The sequence below is a fragment of the Emydura macquarii genome, unplaced genomic scaffold, assembly GCF_026122565.2.
Source record: "Emydura macquarii macquarii isolate MOO-44397 ecotype Brisbane River unplaced genomic scaffold, CSIRO-AGI_Emac_v2 contig_450, whole genome shotgun sequence".
Taxonomy (NCBI): domain Eukaryota; kingdom Metazoa; phylum Chordata; order Testudines; family Chelidae; genus Emydura; species Emydura macquarii.
The window spans coordinates 10807426-10824339 of NW_027130587.1; the positions used below are offsets into that span (position 1 = coordinate 10807426).

Here is a 16914-nt window from a genome sequence, read left to right on the forward strand (position 1 = left end):
GGGCCCCGTAGAGGATTAAGGCCTGGAATAGTTGCACCCTCCTGCCTTTCCTAATATGAGAACTGAGGGATGTTACAGTCCATATGACTTTTATTAATATAGTGCCTTGCATGCTAACTACGTTATAGACTCAAGGGATCCCTGCTGAGAAACACTTAATACAAGCGCCTCAACCTATGACCCCTCTGCATAAGGAAATCTCCTTGATGTAATTGTGGTCTTAAATGGACAACATATAGTGCCCGATCCTGCAAAGACTTAGGCCTGTGTTTAATTTTATATGTGGTGGGTATCCCTATTGCCATCCATGAGACTACACACGCTGCCTTTAAGTCTGTGCAGGGGCAGGGCTAGAGATAGCAGAATGCAGGCAAAAGCAAGTGGAAGAGCAGTGGGGTTAAGGAGGTGTCTGACTGGTTCTACTATTACAAAATGTCTCTGCACCGGCTTCCCCCTGCCAGGGAGTTTAGGTAAGAGCCCAGGAAAGGGTTAATGGAACTGAGAGGGGCTTAATGAGGCTAGCCTGGTGCCACCTGAGGGGAGTGTCTGAGGCCAGGCCTGTAAAGAAGGAACCCCTCAGAGTGCTAAAGAGTGAGAGAACCAGCCAGTTCTGAAGCTGAGGCCTGATGGCAAGTGACTCCCGCCGGCAGCCCTGAAGCAGAGATGCCCGTGCGGCCGGCCGCTGAGGCGCTGGGCTTAGCGGGAAGCCTGAGGGAGGCTGGGAAGGCTGCAGAACCTTGGGGGGGCCAGGCGGGAAACCTGGAACAGAGCCTGAAAATGGAGCCGCACGGAGCTGAGAGACTCGCTGTGGGTGGGGGGCTGAAATAAGGGCCGAAGAGGATGGAGCAGGACTGCGGTGGGGACTCTGCCAGAGGAGGAGACTGTAGGGTTCGTATTGACTGAGTGGTCTCCCTCGCAGGGGAGCCACGCGTGTGACCTGCCTGGAGGGCCAAATCGGCAGACGAGGAAGGAAACTCCCAGACGTCCGGTGGGAGCGACTGAGGTAGAAAGATGCCTCGCCATGCCTGGGGGTGAGGGAGTGCGCTGCCCCTCGGTGTACGTTTGTTGTTTAGTTACGCTGTGGTTGAGGGAGGCCACGTCGGAGAAATGGGAGCACTTGAGGAGTGACTCAAAGGGGGACGAGGGAGGCAGGGCAGTTAGGTTTGCCATTCCTGAGCTACAAAACAAACCCAGGACAACCAGGATGAGCCTGAGCTCATAAAACTGGCCAGCTGCCAGTGTGTACGGGGCACCCTCGCAGAGTTCCTGGGACAGCTTCCTTAAGAAAGGGATGGTCCTGGGTAACCCTGGGCAGAGGGGCTGGAGCGGGAGATTATTAGTAGTCATGTGGCCTGAGGTGAGCAACAAAGGATACTGCTGAGAAACCTGGAGAGAGGCCCCCAAAGATGCATCTGACAAAGTGGGTTGCAGCCCCACGAAAGCTTATGCCTGCAGGAATTTGTTAGTCTTTCAGGTGCTACAGGACTCGTTTTTGCTGTATACAGACTACCCCTCTGGAACTACTCATTTGTGTTCTCCTACACCTCTTGTGAAAATGAATACAACTCGCTCTGAAAAAAATTTAACTATAAAAATTAAATCTGTGGGCTTCTGGGAATGAGGTAGTTATGGCAACTGTTTGTGCTTCCCAGAGCTACTTTTTCTACCAATGCTGGGTTCAATTCCGTTTCCATTTAAGTCAATAGGAGGATTGCCTGGACAGCGATGGGAACAAAATTAGGTTCATTGAGCTGTCTCCATAGTACTCCAGGATAAAGCCTTTTTGGACATCCCACTTCTCTTTCATGGTGAAACGTTCCAGAGGGGTAGCCGTGTTAGTCTGTATATAGCAAAAACAACGAAAGTCCTGTAGCACTTTAAAGACTAACAAATTTAATTTCTGCAGGCATATGCTTTCATGGGCTGCAACCCACTTTGTCAGATGCAAGAAACAGAAATCAGATAGGGGGTATATATATATATATATATATATAATATAACTGAGGGTGAGGAACAACAATGGGGAGGGTAGGTGTTAGCGAAGTCCATCAGAGTAGATGAGGCCTATTCACAACCATTGATTAGAAGGTGAGAATGTGTGAACAGTGACAATTACTTCTTGTAACGAGAGAACCATTCCAAGTCCCTATTCAGACCCAGTTTGATTGTGTCAAGTTTGCAGATGAGTTCCAGCTCTGCAGTTTCTCGCTGAAGTCTGTTTTTTGAAGGTTTTTTTTTGTAGAAGTATGGCAATCAATGGTTGTGAATAGGCCTCATCTACTCTAACTGAATGGACTTTGCTAACACGTACCCTCTCCATTGTTGTTCCTTACCCTTGGATGTATATATATATATATATATATATATATATCCCCATCTGATTTCTATTTCTTGCATCTGACGAAGTGGGTTGCAGCCTACGAAAGCTTATACCTGCAGAAATTAAATTTGTTCGTCTTTAAAGTGCTACAGAACTCTCGTTGTTTTTGCCACTTCTCTTTCTTTTTCTTCTCTTGCCTGCTTTCCTTTAAGTAGCCAAAGGAAGTACTTCTCCCATGGTTTTGACTGGGACACCAGGAAGATGTGCCCTGCAGATGTTAATGAGGACTGGCATGTGCCTTGGGAAAATGTCTATTCAACTGAATAAAAAATTTGCTTCAGTATGTCCTTGCAAGTCCTTGCAGAGGCTGAATAGTTACTTTACATATTCCTCCCCCCAGAACCAGCCTTCCTTCCTGCAAAGATTCCACTTCCATTTCTAGAGTAGTGATCTGCTCTGAGAGTATGGGGCTAAAGAATCAAGTATGGGAGACAGAGATCAGAGGATCTTACTGTTTCCTTGTGCGCCTCAGTTTGTCTCTGTTATCTGTCTGTTAGTTTACATTCTAAGCTCTTGAGGGGCGGTGGCTGTCTTTTTTCTGTTTGGGCAGTGCCTAGCACAATAGGATCCTGATCTGTGATCTTATGCACTATGGCACAACTATAAAAAGGAGCCATCTGCCATCAGGAACGCTGGCCCATGTTTATCTGTCTTATTTATCTGGAACTGCTGGGCAAGAGCTGACTCTAAAAGATTTAAAACAGTACATTTGAAATGGCCACGTTTGCCATATACATGTCCCTGTTTCAGGGTAACTGCCCCTGTATTTCCCCTCCTCCCTCTGAGCTGACTCATTGCATTTTGGGGCTAACACAACTCCAGACCTTCAAGGGACTAACTGGGGGTCTGATTTACCCCTTCTGCTTTTAAAGCCATAAAAATATCACACTCCAAAACCAAAGAATAAGAAATATCTGACAACTCGCCTGTTGGGATTCCGCTCGGCTTTCCAATAACTCAGTTGGACTTCAGCCTTTGTCACTCAATTATCTTTATTTGGCATACATCAATGCTCCCCTGAACTGATCAGACTTACACGCAGGGGGGGGGATGCAGGCAGTGTACATCACAGCTCCAAAATTACATAGAAATTCTTTCCCTTTATGTACATTACACATTTTATTGCATTTACTATACACTGTGTTACACATTTTTGGATTGGCTGGTTACTTTACAGGAGCCAATCCCTGTGCAGCATGTGCTGTCCATGCACTGTCCATCATTTGATTTCCTCTTTACCTCATCTGTACATTTTTATTTATCCTTTGTTACTACTGTTGCCAGTTTTGGTTGTATGTATTCCTGGAGGTTTCATCACATGACATAATCTTTAACTCCTGGAGACTCCAGGCCACACTCCTTGTTATCTAGTTCATGGTAAATATTTCCTTGTGTGTTCTCCCTCCTATCTTAGTGGGCTCAGACATTTTGTCTTCTTAGCCTACTGACCTATTTACTTATTTTATTTAGCACAAACATTTTGTTTTCAACCTAACGATTTATTTCCTTCCCTAATCCTCCCTCCATGTGTTTATTACTTCTGTCAAGCCAGGCCTCAGCTACAACATCTACAGCCAGAACTTTCCTGGGTCTGTATAGAAATCTATGCTGTAGGTAGAGCGAAGGCTTCTACGCCAGGGACTTGACCCTGATTTCGCACCCTCAGAGCATTTGATGGGGTTTCACAACATGAGGCTCACCTATACTCTTAGCAGCCCCAGTATCTCTCCAGCCAACGAATGTCTCTCCATTGACTATCACCGTCTCCCTCCTCTTCTCCCCCCCCGGGTGTTCTGCTGTATCTGCCGGACATGTGGGCAGTGGTTTGGGATGGGAATGGCCCAACAGGACCTTTATCCGCCATCTGCAGGCTGGCTGTGTGACTCCCTTCCCCCGGAGATTCAGTCACACAGTTAACTCGATGAGATTGGGGTGCAGCTGGTCTTTCCCGCACCGCACTGGACCTGCGTGGGCACTCCTGGACAAAGTGACACTGCCGGCCACAAAAGGAACACCACTCTTCCCCACTTGTCCCAGGCAGGGCTGGATTTACACCTTACGTTCCCCCTGGGCACAGCATCTTCAGCGCCCCCCCCTCACAGACACACAGCTGACCTTCGTGTTTTCCGCGTGTGTGTGTGTGGGGGGGGGGGGCAATGGGGAAGAGAGGGGCTGGCTGGGCCCGCTCTAAGCAAGGGGTTGGGTGGGGGGGAAAGGGGCGACCAGCTTGGCTATCTCTGGGTGGGGGGAATGTGCTCACCCCCTGGGCTCTGGCTGCTGGCCTGGCCAGGGGGCGAGGCCTCAGGGGATAGAGGAGGAGCAGGGCGGCAGGGTCCCAGGAGAGAGGAGGAGGAGCAGGAGGTGGGGTCAGAGTTCTGCAGACGTGCAGGGTGTCCAAATTGGCATGGGGTCCTGTTGGCCATGTGGTAATCCACCACTGTTTGGGTGCCCCTAGGCATGTGCCTACTGTGCCTAATTGGAAATCTGGCCTTGGTCCTAGAGCTTCTCGGAGGTGGACTTTCCTTTCCCCCTTGGGATTCAGTCCCTGTCCTCTGATCCTATTCCATCCCTAGTAGGTTTGCTATCAAACCCAGCCAACTATCTACATAGTGGTCTGCCAATTTCCCAGCTATAACGACATCTCTGGGATCTTAGCATATTAAGTGTGATGTTAGGTGGGGGTGGCAGAGTTTATAGAATTTTATTCTAAACCTACTGATTTGTAGATCTCATAACCTGTGGCAACCCCCCAACCAGTTCCCCATTTTCTTATGTAACGCCTAATTTGAATCAAAACCTTTTTTTTTTTTTTTTTTTTTTTTTGGGGGGGGGGGGGGTAGGAGCAGAGGGGTGAGGGTTTTTTTTCTTAACTCCCTGAAACCTTGCCTTTTACACTTCAGGGGTCAGTATAAACTTTAGCACCAAAACTTGTTTGCAATGCCTATAATATTTATAGTTCTCTCTGTCCATAATGGTGAAAATGTCTAAGGCCTTTGTCCCTGATAGTAGTGGAGCCAGACACCAGACCATATCCTCCTGCCCTACCTGTTAAATTATTTTTTATCCATTTAAATTTTCCCATTTGGAGGAAATTAAGAGGGAGCGGTCAGACAATAGTGGAGATCAGACAATAATTATTTAGTGAGATTAGATGTGGAGAAAACTTTATAACCATTAAAACACAAATTGTCAACATCACATGCCAAATATATAAAGTAAATACTTAAATCAAACTCCAATAAATTCTCAAGCATAATTTTTCCGATGTTTCCTCTCTGTACATTTTGATTATGATTAATGGAAATATTTGTTGGTTTGTTTGCATACGATGAAATCTTACTGAATTGGGATTTAATTTACCTGCTCAATCTATCATATGCAACACTGAAGTTTTCCTTTAACAGTGAAGTTTCAACTGTAACATGTCTCTATTTTTTTTTTTAAATCCAGTCTTGAAAAGGCAGCAGTCTATTTTAGAGTAAATCTACAACATTCAGTTTTCTCTTAATTCTTTCTGTATTTATTAATATTTGTATCTGTTTCTGGTACTGCTAGGTGCTGTGCAAACACAAGAGAAAGGACAATCTCTGCCCTGAAAAGCTTACAATGGTCAAAATGTGGTAATGGTAAAATCAATAGTCAAGTAGGACTAAGCCAAGGACTATCTTTGCCAGGGTGTGTTTTGTTTTTTGTTTTTAGTGACTGTTTAGGATTTGCAGAGGATGTCACGGTGTATAAATTCTTATCTGGAGGCTGGCAGAGAGAGGGTTAACTCCCGCCAAGGACTAGAAGGATCACAGCTGCATGCTCTCACTGATGGATGGATCAGTCCATCAGAGATCAGGCTGGGGCCGGCTGGAGTAAATTTGTCACGTTCAAAGGCTTAGTGTGCAGTAGGAGTTAGACTTTTTTGAGGGAGAAAGTAAGCTGGGGCAAAGCTGCTTTTGTGAATTACCAGTGTGTGGACTGTACAAAACCATCCATGTATTGACTTTGTTTAGAGACCTTGGGCCCTTTTTGAGTTTTCAGTTTAAACCCTTGGCAATGAGAAGCCTTTGCTTTTACTTGTTTGTTTTGTCTGAGAGCTGGGAAAGCTGCCTGCTCGCCTGACCTGATATGGAAAACAGGGTATGTGCCAGTTACAGCTCTAGTTCTATGAACAATCAATCCCATGGGCTGGCTGAGATATAGCCCATGTTAAATATTAGTGTAGCGGCACCTTGTGGAAGGGGCCAGCCCACCACTGGATGTACTCTGATAGTGCTGCTTATGGTGGAGGAAAGACTTGACTAAAAATCGTTGGCAAAATAAATTAAGGGGAGCAGGATGTAAGAAAAGAGAATACAAAAAGAAGTGTAACCAGTCTGAAACCTTTTACAGCCAGCCTATTAACACAGAGGGGAGCATGTCTCTGGGTTTGTGTAATAACCTAGATTAGTTTTTCATTAGTGACTCTGTGTTAATCGGATGCCCTGGGAATAACAATAGCGGCTAAATACCTGCTGTGTGAAGGGCCTGATCCTGAGCACCTGTAACTTTACTGGAGTTGGAGTGTCAGGGGGGATGCTTTCAAAGCTGCCTGTTAGATTTTTGGATTCCCATTAACTTCAGGGGAGAGAACTATCTAAATCCCCTCAGCATCTTTGAACATCTTGGTCTTGAACCCCTTACTCTCCATTTCAAAATAGGCTCTTTTTTTTTTCCTTCCCCTTTTTTCCCCCATAATTCAGTTTCTAGCCAACAACAGAGCTTGTTACACTTCCCTTGTTTCCAAATGTAAATCCAAGATTCTGTATATGTTTGACAGGGCTTGGGAAGGAGATGTTCTAGCTAAAGGCTCATTCTGGTACATACTAACTGGTCTGAATTGCTTTATCGTGATCCTCCTCTTTTCTAGATTCGGGTGGCTGTCTGTCTGAGGCGCATGAATCATGTTTATTCAATCTGTGTGTGTCAGAGTCAGGAAGCAATGAGGGTTGTTGGGAGACGGAAGCAAGGAAGGGACATAACTTCGATCAGTTGGTGCTGGTGAGAGAAACCAGCCTAACTTTTAGGGAAGTGGTTGCCTAGGAAGCCAATAAGCCTTTACATTTTTGTGTTTTTCCTGTAATTCTAGGAGTCTTTCCAGAGTGGATTAGTAATGAAATACTCTTTTTATTATGGGCTGTATATGAACTGGGAATCTGTTGGCTCTGGCAGTGACTGAATATTACCCCCTGGTGGCTGTTTTACAGCCTATATGAAAAGACCAAGACTCTCATCCCCACCCCGTGGTCTTAATGGACAAGTACTGGAATAATCGTGTGGACTGGGCTGGGTGGGCGTGGCAACTGAACTCACCAGAGACGTGGTCTGCTCAGCTCAGTTGGCGGCACGTGGCCAAGGCCGCGTGAGGGAAGCTTGCCATGCCATTGTCCCTGTCCTGTGAGCACAGAACACCTGTCTCTATGGCTGTCAAGCCAGAATATCTCTCAAGTGCTAAACACCCATGAACATTTGAAAGGGGGAGAGTTTCTCTTTTTCCTTATCAAAAACTACTTCCTCCTCTTCCACTGGAACTGCTGCTGTTTCATTCCTGACAGGGGCTTTACATAAAGGGAGAGAGAGATGGAACTACCTCTACCTTGATGATCCTGAATCTTTGCATCAGTGTTAGCATGATGTACTAGTCTCTTCGCCAGTAATTTAGAGGTTCCTGCTCGCTTTGTGGGCAGAGAAAGGAAATAAGAAACCAAGGAGGTGGGATCTCTGGGATATGTCTTCCTCTGCTTCCCCAGAAGCCACTGGAACCTCACCACCACCTCCCTGCACGTTGCTGGAGTGAGGCTAGGGTGTAGTTGCTGTCTGTGGCACGTCTGCTTGGGAATCAGAAGTAGCATTCACTTCTACGTCATCCCTGCGGTCCCTTCAGAGAGGAGTGTGTTATGCAGCTAGAGGGCATGAGCGTCAATGATGGCACGTCTCCTTTGGGAACCAGGCCACCTAGATGGACGGAGAAGGCTGGGATGTGCCGCAGAAGATGCCAGTATGTAAAGAGGTGGGAGCGCGATCTCCCCGTGAGATCCATGGGATTTGGAGGATATGTTCTCCAGCCGCCATCCTGCTCTCCCCCCTCCCCTTTTCTTGCAAGCATACACGAAGGAATACTGATTTAAAAAAACTCCAGAAAGAGCCTCCTGGAGTTTCCCATTCCTCGCCTCTCTGCCTCAGGAAGTTGAAGTATGGCCTTTGCCATCTTCTCAGTGATACTGAACAGTGATTTGGTATGTCAAGAGTAGTCACTGTGGGATGTTTCCTCAGTGTGGAATCGCTGAGCTGCTTGCTGAGTGCCAGGCTCCTGGGAGTATTCTGTCATTGAGAACATAATCCAGTGCATCTTTAATAAATGGAGTCAATTCTCTTTTATAAATCTTGTAGGAGTTGATGCATTAGTCATCCGTTTGGGGAGCATTCAGATATGGAACTGGCTGCATGAGCTGAGTAATCTGTGCAGGATCTAATTAGGAAATTAAACCTTGAAGGAGGGAGAACTTGGCCAGATTTAGCCAAAAGAAAATAGGTAGGTTTGGGCTGACAGTGGTGCTGGGATCTCCAGTTCCAAGTGAAAGGATTGTGATTAGGCAGCAAATGTATGTACAGTTTCAACGGGATTCTTCACCTCTTCCTGCCATTAGTTCTGCTCACAGGCTGCCCTTAGAACAGGAAGAATAGTTCCACATATTGTCCATTATTTGTGTTCCATTAGCACTTTAGTAGCCCTCTGTGCTAGGCACTGTACAAACACCTAGAAAGAGACACTCTTCCCCAAACTGCTCACAGTTGAAATAGAAAAGGCCAACCCAGGGAAATCTACAGATGGGGGAACTGAGGCAGAGAGATTAAAGTGACCTTGGGCAAGGTCACTCAGGAAGTCTGTTGCAGAGCGAAGAGCTGACCCCAACTCTCCTGAGTCCCAATCCACTGCCTCAGCCACAAGGCCATCCTCCTTCATTGCCTCTTGTCCTCAACAGAGGATCATTTAGAGTATTTGTATAGTGCCCTGCCTCCGGGAACAGCCAACTGCTTGATGCTAAGACATACAACATATCCCAGAGCTGAGGAATTATTATTGGAGCTGTTTGACAAATGGGGGAAACTGAGGCACATAAATTGATGACTTGCCCAAGGTCACGCACAGACAGTGGCAGGGTTAGGAACAGAAACTAGAGATGCTGCTGTTGCAAAATACAAATAAATACCACTGATTTCAATAAGAGGTGCAATATTCTTAAGGGAAGATTCACTGTCTTGTGTTCGCTACTTCTTACTATGGACCAGATCTTCAAAGGTATTGAGGCTCCTAACTTCCTTTGATTTAGGAGCCGTAATACCTTTTGAGGATGTCGGCCAATCTTCCTGTACTCAGTAAAACTGTGGAAGATACCTGGAGATAACTCAGGCGCTATACTTTGCTTAATCTGCTCTCTAGCTAACTGCTGTCTATAGTATTACTCACTGAAATAACACACCATGTTCAAATCCCAGATTGCAATTTAAATAAAAAAATGTTTTGGAAAGTCACAGGAGGAATGAGAGGAAAAATAATTCTCGGATTTGAATCATGTAGTGTAGTGCCTCTAGTAATATGTCCCCATAATTCTAGTAGGTTGCTGCTTTTTGCATAGTGTTCTTCAGCAGCTCTGAATCTTGAGACACTTGGTTATGTGGTTAGTGAAGATTTATCTCAAAAGCAAATCAAAATGCATTTGAAGTCCACTTCCCAAATGAAATGCAGATAGCACTGACAGACTGCTTATCATTTTACTACTGTAGCTAAATGCCTTTTCTACAAGACATTGTATCTATGAGTCTATGTAACTGGTAAAGTTAACCTTATCAAACCAATCAGTGCATCAGGTGCTGTTTTCTTACTATTAATCCCGCATAAAATTTATAAACAGAGACACAGAGTTGTGAAACAAAATTACAACTCCTTTTTTGCTTATCACTTCCACTGTCTTCATTGGAGTTTGGCTCAGGCTTCACTTAATAAGTGAAATAAGAGGCCAAGACATTTTAATAACATCCTTGAACTGGAAATCAAGGAGTTCCTGCTTGCTTTAATTTCCCATTTGGGTCTTAGTAATGCATATTCTTTACACTTATTTCTCTTAATGTATCAACATTCTTTTCCCTCCCCTGGTGTTCAGCAATGGCATTACACACATGCTTCAAGTTAAGTAAGAATGTGTTTGCAAAATCAGAGCCCTAATCACTTCAATATGTTCTTGGTGAGGACCAGTTCCTGTATTTTAGTGAGAGTGGAGGGTGCTTGGCACCTTAGAGGGTTGCAACTCTTGGTTTCTGCCAGTCTATGAAGTGGAAGCATAGAGAGAAGAAAGCAGTTTGGATTTATTTTTGTGATGTGTGAATATGGACAGCTTGAACAGTATTAATTAACAATTGAGGTGTTTGCTGTGGATTTTTTTTTCTTCCTATTCTCTCTTGGGCTTTCGAAAGTTGCTGAAATCCAGTGACAGAGGTCACACTTTCCAAATTGTCTGTTATTTCTTTTCCCAATTAAAAGATTTGTTTTGAATAAAGACATTAACTAGCATTAATTGATTTAATACTAAGCAGGCCTGATGAGTTTTTTTTCTCTCTCTGCTGCAACTGACTTGAATATACAGAGCTGAGATAAACAAGGCTCTTGGAACTGGTATGGTGCAGTATAACTTTATTTAAAAGAATATGATTTTTTTTTCTTTAAGACAATGGCTATTGTTAGCAGTCTAACAATACTAACCATACTGCAAAAGCACAATTTACAGGTAACCTTGATTAGATCAGTAGCAGATGGTGCCAGCAATGCTGATTATTAGTAAAACTCTTAAAAATCCATACCCTGGCTGCTTTTTCTTAAACTGGCAGAGCTGTCTGCATCCCTTCTTGAGTTGACATGGAGCAAAAATCTGCAGTATTAACTAAATACAAATAGCACCGTTAAAATGGTGCTGGGAAGGAGAAGAAAATGATTCAGAGCCAAGATGCCCTAGAGAAGGTATTCTTTATAAACTGCTTGAGACTTGGGTTGAATCTGATCTTCTAATGTCCTGAAATTGGTTCATAGAGAGGGCCAGATGAAAACTCTCCAAAGAACTATGCAAACCATACAAGAAGCCCAAGCCGCTGGCACACACTTGATTCCTTTGCTAGATTTCACCACTCGTGTTGGTGGTGTCCTATCCCAATGCTTGTCTGTATGGTGGCTCTTGCTTGCAAGATCTTTGGGGTAGGGACTTTGTTTTGACAATGCACCTAGCACCGTTAGGCACCAATGTAACAAGTCAATAAATCTAGCTGTCCTGGGCACCTATCTTTGTATCTTAGTACTCCCTGCAAGAACACCCTAGAACAAGTGATTCAGACTAGAACTGAACCTGGGTCAGAAATTCCTGGAGACCAATCAATTCGGCAGGGGTGTGTGTGTGGGAGATTAGGAGGTTGGATGTGCATGAAGTACAGGGACAGGCTCTAGAGGTTCCAGTGAGAGTTGGTGGCACTTAGCTTCTCATGGGATCTGCCCTGGAATAGGGTTGTGGCAGCAGAGAAGAGAGGGGTGGGCATTGCTTGAAAGCACCCGACAGATTCCATTTTCAATAGGCAAGTCAAAGTGCTTACGAAAGAGCAGGGAGAATACATTCACAGCACCCTGATTTGCTCCCTTTGAAGGCAATGACAAAACTCCCATTGATGTTAGCCAAAATGGGATCAAAGCCTGAGGCAGTTATGATGCTTGTGTAAGAGATTCTTGTGCTGCAGTCTTTTGGGGGGGAGGGCAGAAGGTCCTCTAATACAACTTAAATGTTCAAATAGCAGTGGGGCCGGGCCCATTTTGATCGAATCCACGTCTTGGCAATCCAGCATATGTTACTTGAGAACAAATGAACGTGGCCGGCCAGAAGGACATCTGATAAGAGCAATGTGAGAAGTGGAGACACTAACTCTAAGAGAGTTTTCTGCAATCTGCTGCCAAGATGGATTATGCATCAATGCCTGTGCATAATTAGCAGTGTAAGACTAGTGAAGGTCTGCCCTCCAATCCCAGACCCAGCATGTTAACGTGGCACAAACCCTGAGGCAGGATTTATCAATCAGCACATCTCTGCTGAGTAAGAAGTGCACAGCAGATTTGCTTTTTTCCTCAATGCGCCCATCAGAATGTCATCTGTACATTAAGCGACAGATTACGCTGCCCATGAGACAGCATGAATGACTTCTCTCTCTACACTACCACAACTGACCACAAGAGAAGCTGTGCAGGAACTCTCCAAACATCAACAAATACTGTGACCAAACAGAGTCACTGTGTGCTGAAAGTCAGCAAAACTTGAGGTTTGGCAAGGGGCTAGAAGGAAATTTCCAAAGCTGCTGCCTCTGACAATCCACTGACCCCAGGACTTTGTCACACTTTTCTCATGTGACTCCTAAAGGGTCAAAACCAAGGAGGCACATATAATCCCTCTGCAAATTTTAATTTTTTTTAAATCTTGCAAGTTTTAAGCCAATTTCATGAGTTTTCGGGGGCCTCGTTCATGATTTTTGAATGTTTGTAGTTGGTAATACTAGTGTGCTAATGTGTCTCTCATTATCAGTATTACAGAGCTGGTTCTATAACCATCTAGCTTTACCATTTAGCATTGATCAGTAAAGTGCTTTGGGATCCTTCAAGATGAAATACACTAGCGATAAAATTCGCCCCTGCTCAGTGGACCAGCATGAGGCCTATGCAGCGTTGAAGCCTTATTTTGACAATTTACGTGGTTCATAGGCCTTGTACTGACAACCTGCCCGGGGCTGAATTTCACCCTGGCTGAAAGTGAATTGCCATCCTGTGACCATCTGATATGGATTCTTAACGTGCTCTTCTACATTACATTACTTCCCTCTCCGAGTGTGGCAGAGTGTTCTGAGTGCGGGTCTGATGGCCAGGGTCTCCTGAATACCATCCCTACCTTTCACTTCCTTCTGTGGTTTTGGAAAATGATGACTTATTTGTATTACTGTAGTGCTGAGGCATCTCAGTCATGGACCAGGACTTCACTGTGCGAGGCATTGCACAAAAAGACAGACTCTTAATCTCCCTTCCCCAATTTCCCCTTCTGTAAATGGGAACAGGATTGCTTTACCTGCTCCACAGGCATATCATGAGGATTAGCTGATGTCTGTAAAGTGCTTTGAAGACTAAAAGGGCTAGGTAAGTGCTAAGCCTTATTGTCTTTCAGTTACAGTTGTTTGTTTTTTAGTTTTGCTTCTCAGCTAGCTGCTGCTTTGGTCACTTTCATCTCCTCCTCAGTAGTGCTTCCTGCTATGTGCTTACCCCCCAACCCCTCTCCATGGGAGTGGTGTACCACTGGCCATGCCCAGTCAGTGGGAAGGACACTTACATGCCACTCCTAATCTACACCCTCTAATGGCATTGAGGAAGCTACTAAAATTACAATGGGGTCTCTGAGAAAGCTGAGTCATTAATTATGTCTTAATTGTATCTCTGCTGCACTATTGCATCAGCTTGTTTAACAGACCCTCTAGACAATTTACTTTACAAATTACAGCATACTTAGGCAGAATTCTGCAGCTAGAATGCTAACGTCCTCAAAACCCACACAGCCTGTTACATCAGTGTTGGCATCCGGGGAAGTTTTTAATTAACAGAGAGATTTTTCCTCTCCCTTGCATAGCTCTCTTTGATTGTGCCCATAGCTATAGCTATGCATTTTTTACTTCCTTCCCAAAGATGAACAGAATAGGTATTCAAATAACCATTAACCCTAAATACTTCCCAAGAATGTGAAAGGAGCCTGTAAGTAAACTAGGAATCAAAGCTGCCTGATAAAAAGATAAGTACAGGATGTGATCTTCCTCCAGTGTGCTCAGTGTACAAGTGTTACAATGATAATTACATATTATTAGGAGGGGAGTGTGAATGAGTTAGGGGGTTGATAAATTCTCCCTCACCAAGAAAAAAAGTCCTTAGAATATAATAGGGTGAAACCAATAAATGTCTATAGAAATTACTGAAAAATCTTGTGGGATTTAATAATACCTGGCTTTTACACATCGGTTTTCATCCTTAGATCTCAAAGTGCATTAGAAAGGAGGAAAGTATCGTTATACCCATTTTACATCTGAAGAAACTGAGGCACAAGGAGGTGACTCAGTTTGCCCAAGTTTACCCAGCGAACCAGCAACAGAATTGGGAATAGAATCTGGATCTCCTGAGATCCAGTCTATTTCTCTAGCCACTAGACCAGTGTTTCTCATTGACTAGTCTGTGGACCAGCGCTGGTCCCTGAGATCTCCCTGACACAGTTCAGGAAGGGAGCAAGCTGGTCCCTGTTATCAGAAACGTTGAGAAACATTGCATTAGACCAACCTGCCTTTCATGAATTATGAGAATGAGCTTTTCTGAACCATCCTATTGAATTCTTTAGCATGGGATAGAAACCAACACATTATGAATGGAGAATGTTTGTAACTTGCAAATGACCACCAAACCAAGAATTGTTTACGTAAGACATTTTTCAAATTATGAATGAACTTAAGAATTTCATCAGGTATTTGGGGATAAGTTACAGATCGGAAAAACAAAGGTGAAATTCATCCAATGAACAATCCCCTCTGAGCTAACCACTTACATTCACAATTCATCTGGAAGATGATTTTCAAAACCATTAACTCTCAGCAGGATTTAGGTGCTTTGGGAAAATCTCAACCACAACTCTTTCTCTGCAGCATATCCATTTTTAAAAGACTGAATAGCCTAATGTGTAAAGTACCCAGAAGGTCAGACCACCTGACTATTCCTTTGGCATTTTATTCTTTCCCTCCTGTAATCAGACCTGTGAAATATTAACTAGCTTCCTCTGATCAGCAGCAAGGATTTAGGGTTGATCTTTCTGTTTTTCTGAAATGACTCTGCATGTACTTTTTATGATCTTTTCTGTCACTGATCTTTCCCAACATACCACTTTATTATGGACACACACACCAGCTCCAGAAAGAAGGCTTCCTAGCAACGCTTTTAGGCACTAAAACAATGTTTTGGAAAATCAGGCTGCCTTCACAGAAAATAACATTGGGAAGCTGTCAGGCTTTGCCAGGTGGAAAGAATAGATGCCCTAGGTTCATTAAGTGAAATCTAGGGGCTCTGCCGTTTATCTTTGTCTTCCTCTCTCTTAATGGAAAAGTCAGAAAGGGCTTGATAAAGCAGAACTAATGGCACTAATATTGGAGATTATGGTATCCAAGTTATACTTTATCACAAGGGGGAAGGGAAACTGGAGCTGTTCCTTACTGAAAGATGTCGATGAGAAACATCAGACTGGCTGGCTGTAAAAGCAAACATCTGTAAGTTGCTCCAGAGGTTTGGGTCTCTGTTTTTATTTTTAATTGGTGTAGGTATTGATTAATGTTGCTGGATTTTCTATACATTAGCTATAATTTAGATCTGTGATCAGTGTCTTTTTTTAATTTTTGTTTACAGCATTGCCAACACTCTGGAGTTCATAGTGAGACTCACAATACTTGGCTTTTTGTTGTTGTTTATGATTCCAACAGGGGAGCCTTTCTTACCTTGAAAATTTCAGCTTTCATTTAAAAAAAACAAAACCAAACCCCACCCAGATGTTTCTAGCCCTCTTGAAAGGGTCAAAAACCAAATAAGAAGTGCAATATTTGGGTTAAAAATCCTGAGACTTCAAACACACTTTTTGGAGAGGGGGGAGAGGACACCCTGATTCGTGAATTTTTTGGAGCCTTGGGGTTGACAAGATTGTTCTAGAGCAAAGTTTCTGCCAAGTGTTTTCTCTATGGCTTCTTCCTTTTCAAAAGGGCATCCAGAATGGGTCTTCCCAGCAATTTCTTAGCATGTTTAAGTTGTCCTTGCTGTCCTGGTCTGAACGGAAGACTGGGCTCTTCAAAACCTCTGTGGGACTCCCACATAAAAGAAGGTCCTGACTATAAACACATAGGTTATGGATGTTCTTTTAAGGTTTGGGGCAGGTTTGTGGTATGATCCTGTTTGTTCCTGAGGACCAGTGGTCCTTCCTGAGCTGAGCCTGTTCCTCTCTTTTCTTTTGGAAGTGGGGACTCTTCTTTTCTTTACATTGTGCAAATCCCTCACTTATTTTCATTAAGGATTTAGTCATTGAGTTTAAGGCCCGCAGGGATTACTAGATCATCCAGTCTGACCTCCTGTATATCACAGGCCACCAGCACCTGCATGCTAAACCCAACCACTAAAATGAGACCAAAATGTTACAGCCCACAGGAGATTAGACCATTATGTGCCACAGGCAGAGAATAGAAGGGACCCAGGTGCATTTGTAAATGATGCAGAGGAAAACCACAATCCTGATTAAAATATAAGGATTCTGCAGCAAACTCACATGGCAACAACAGAATTCAAGCTACAGTTGATGATTCACAAGGCCCCACTTAGATCTTTGGATTTCATTATTATTCCAACTCTCCCTTCACCCATTTTTATTTTA

General features: G+C 44.0%; 1 protein-coding gene across 2 annotated transcripts in view; it reads left to right on the top strand.

The window, feature by feature from the left end:
• Positions 1-6308: 6308 nt before the first annotated feature.
• The window catches only part of PITPNM3 (PITPNM family member 3), a 315040-nt gene continuing 304434 nt past the window's right edge, over positions 6309-16914 (top strand). Inside the window, exon 1 of one of the 2 annotated variants that reach the window (XM_067537998.1) lies at positions 6309-6508. The gene's annotated coding sequence lies outside the window, so the exon portion shown is untranslated. Of the gene's footprint in view, positions 6509-11336; positions 11421-16914 lie in introns of those variants that run through there. The other variant, XM_067538000.1, reaches the window with a different exon arrangement.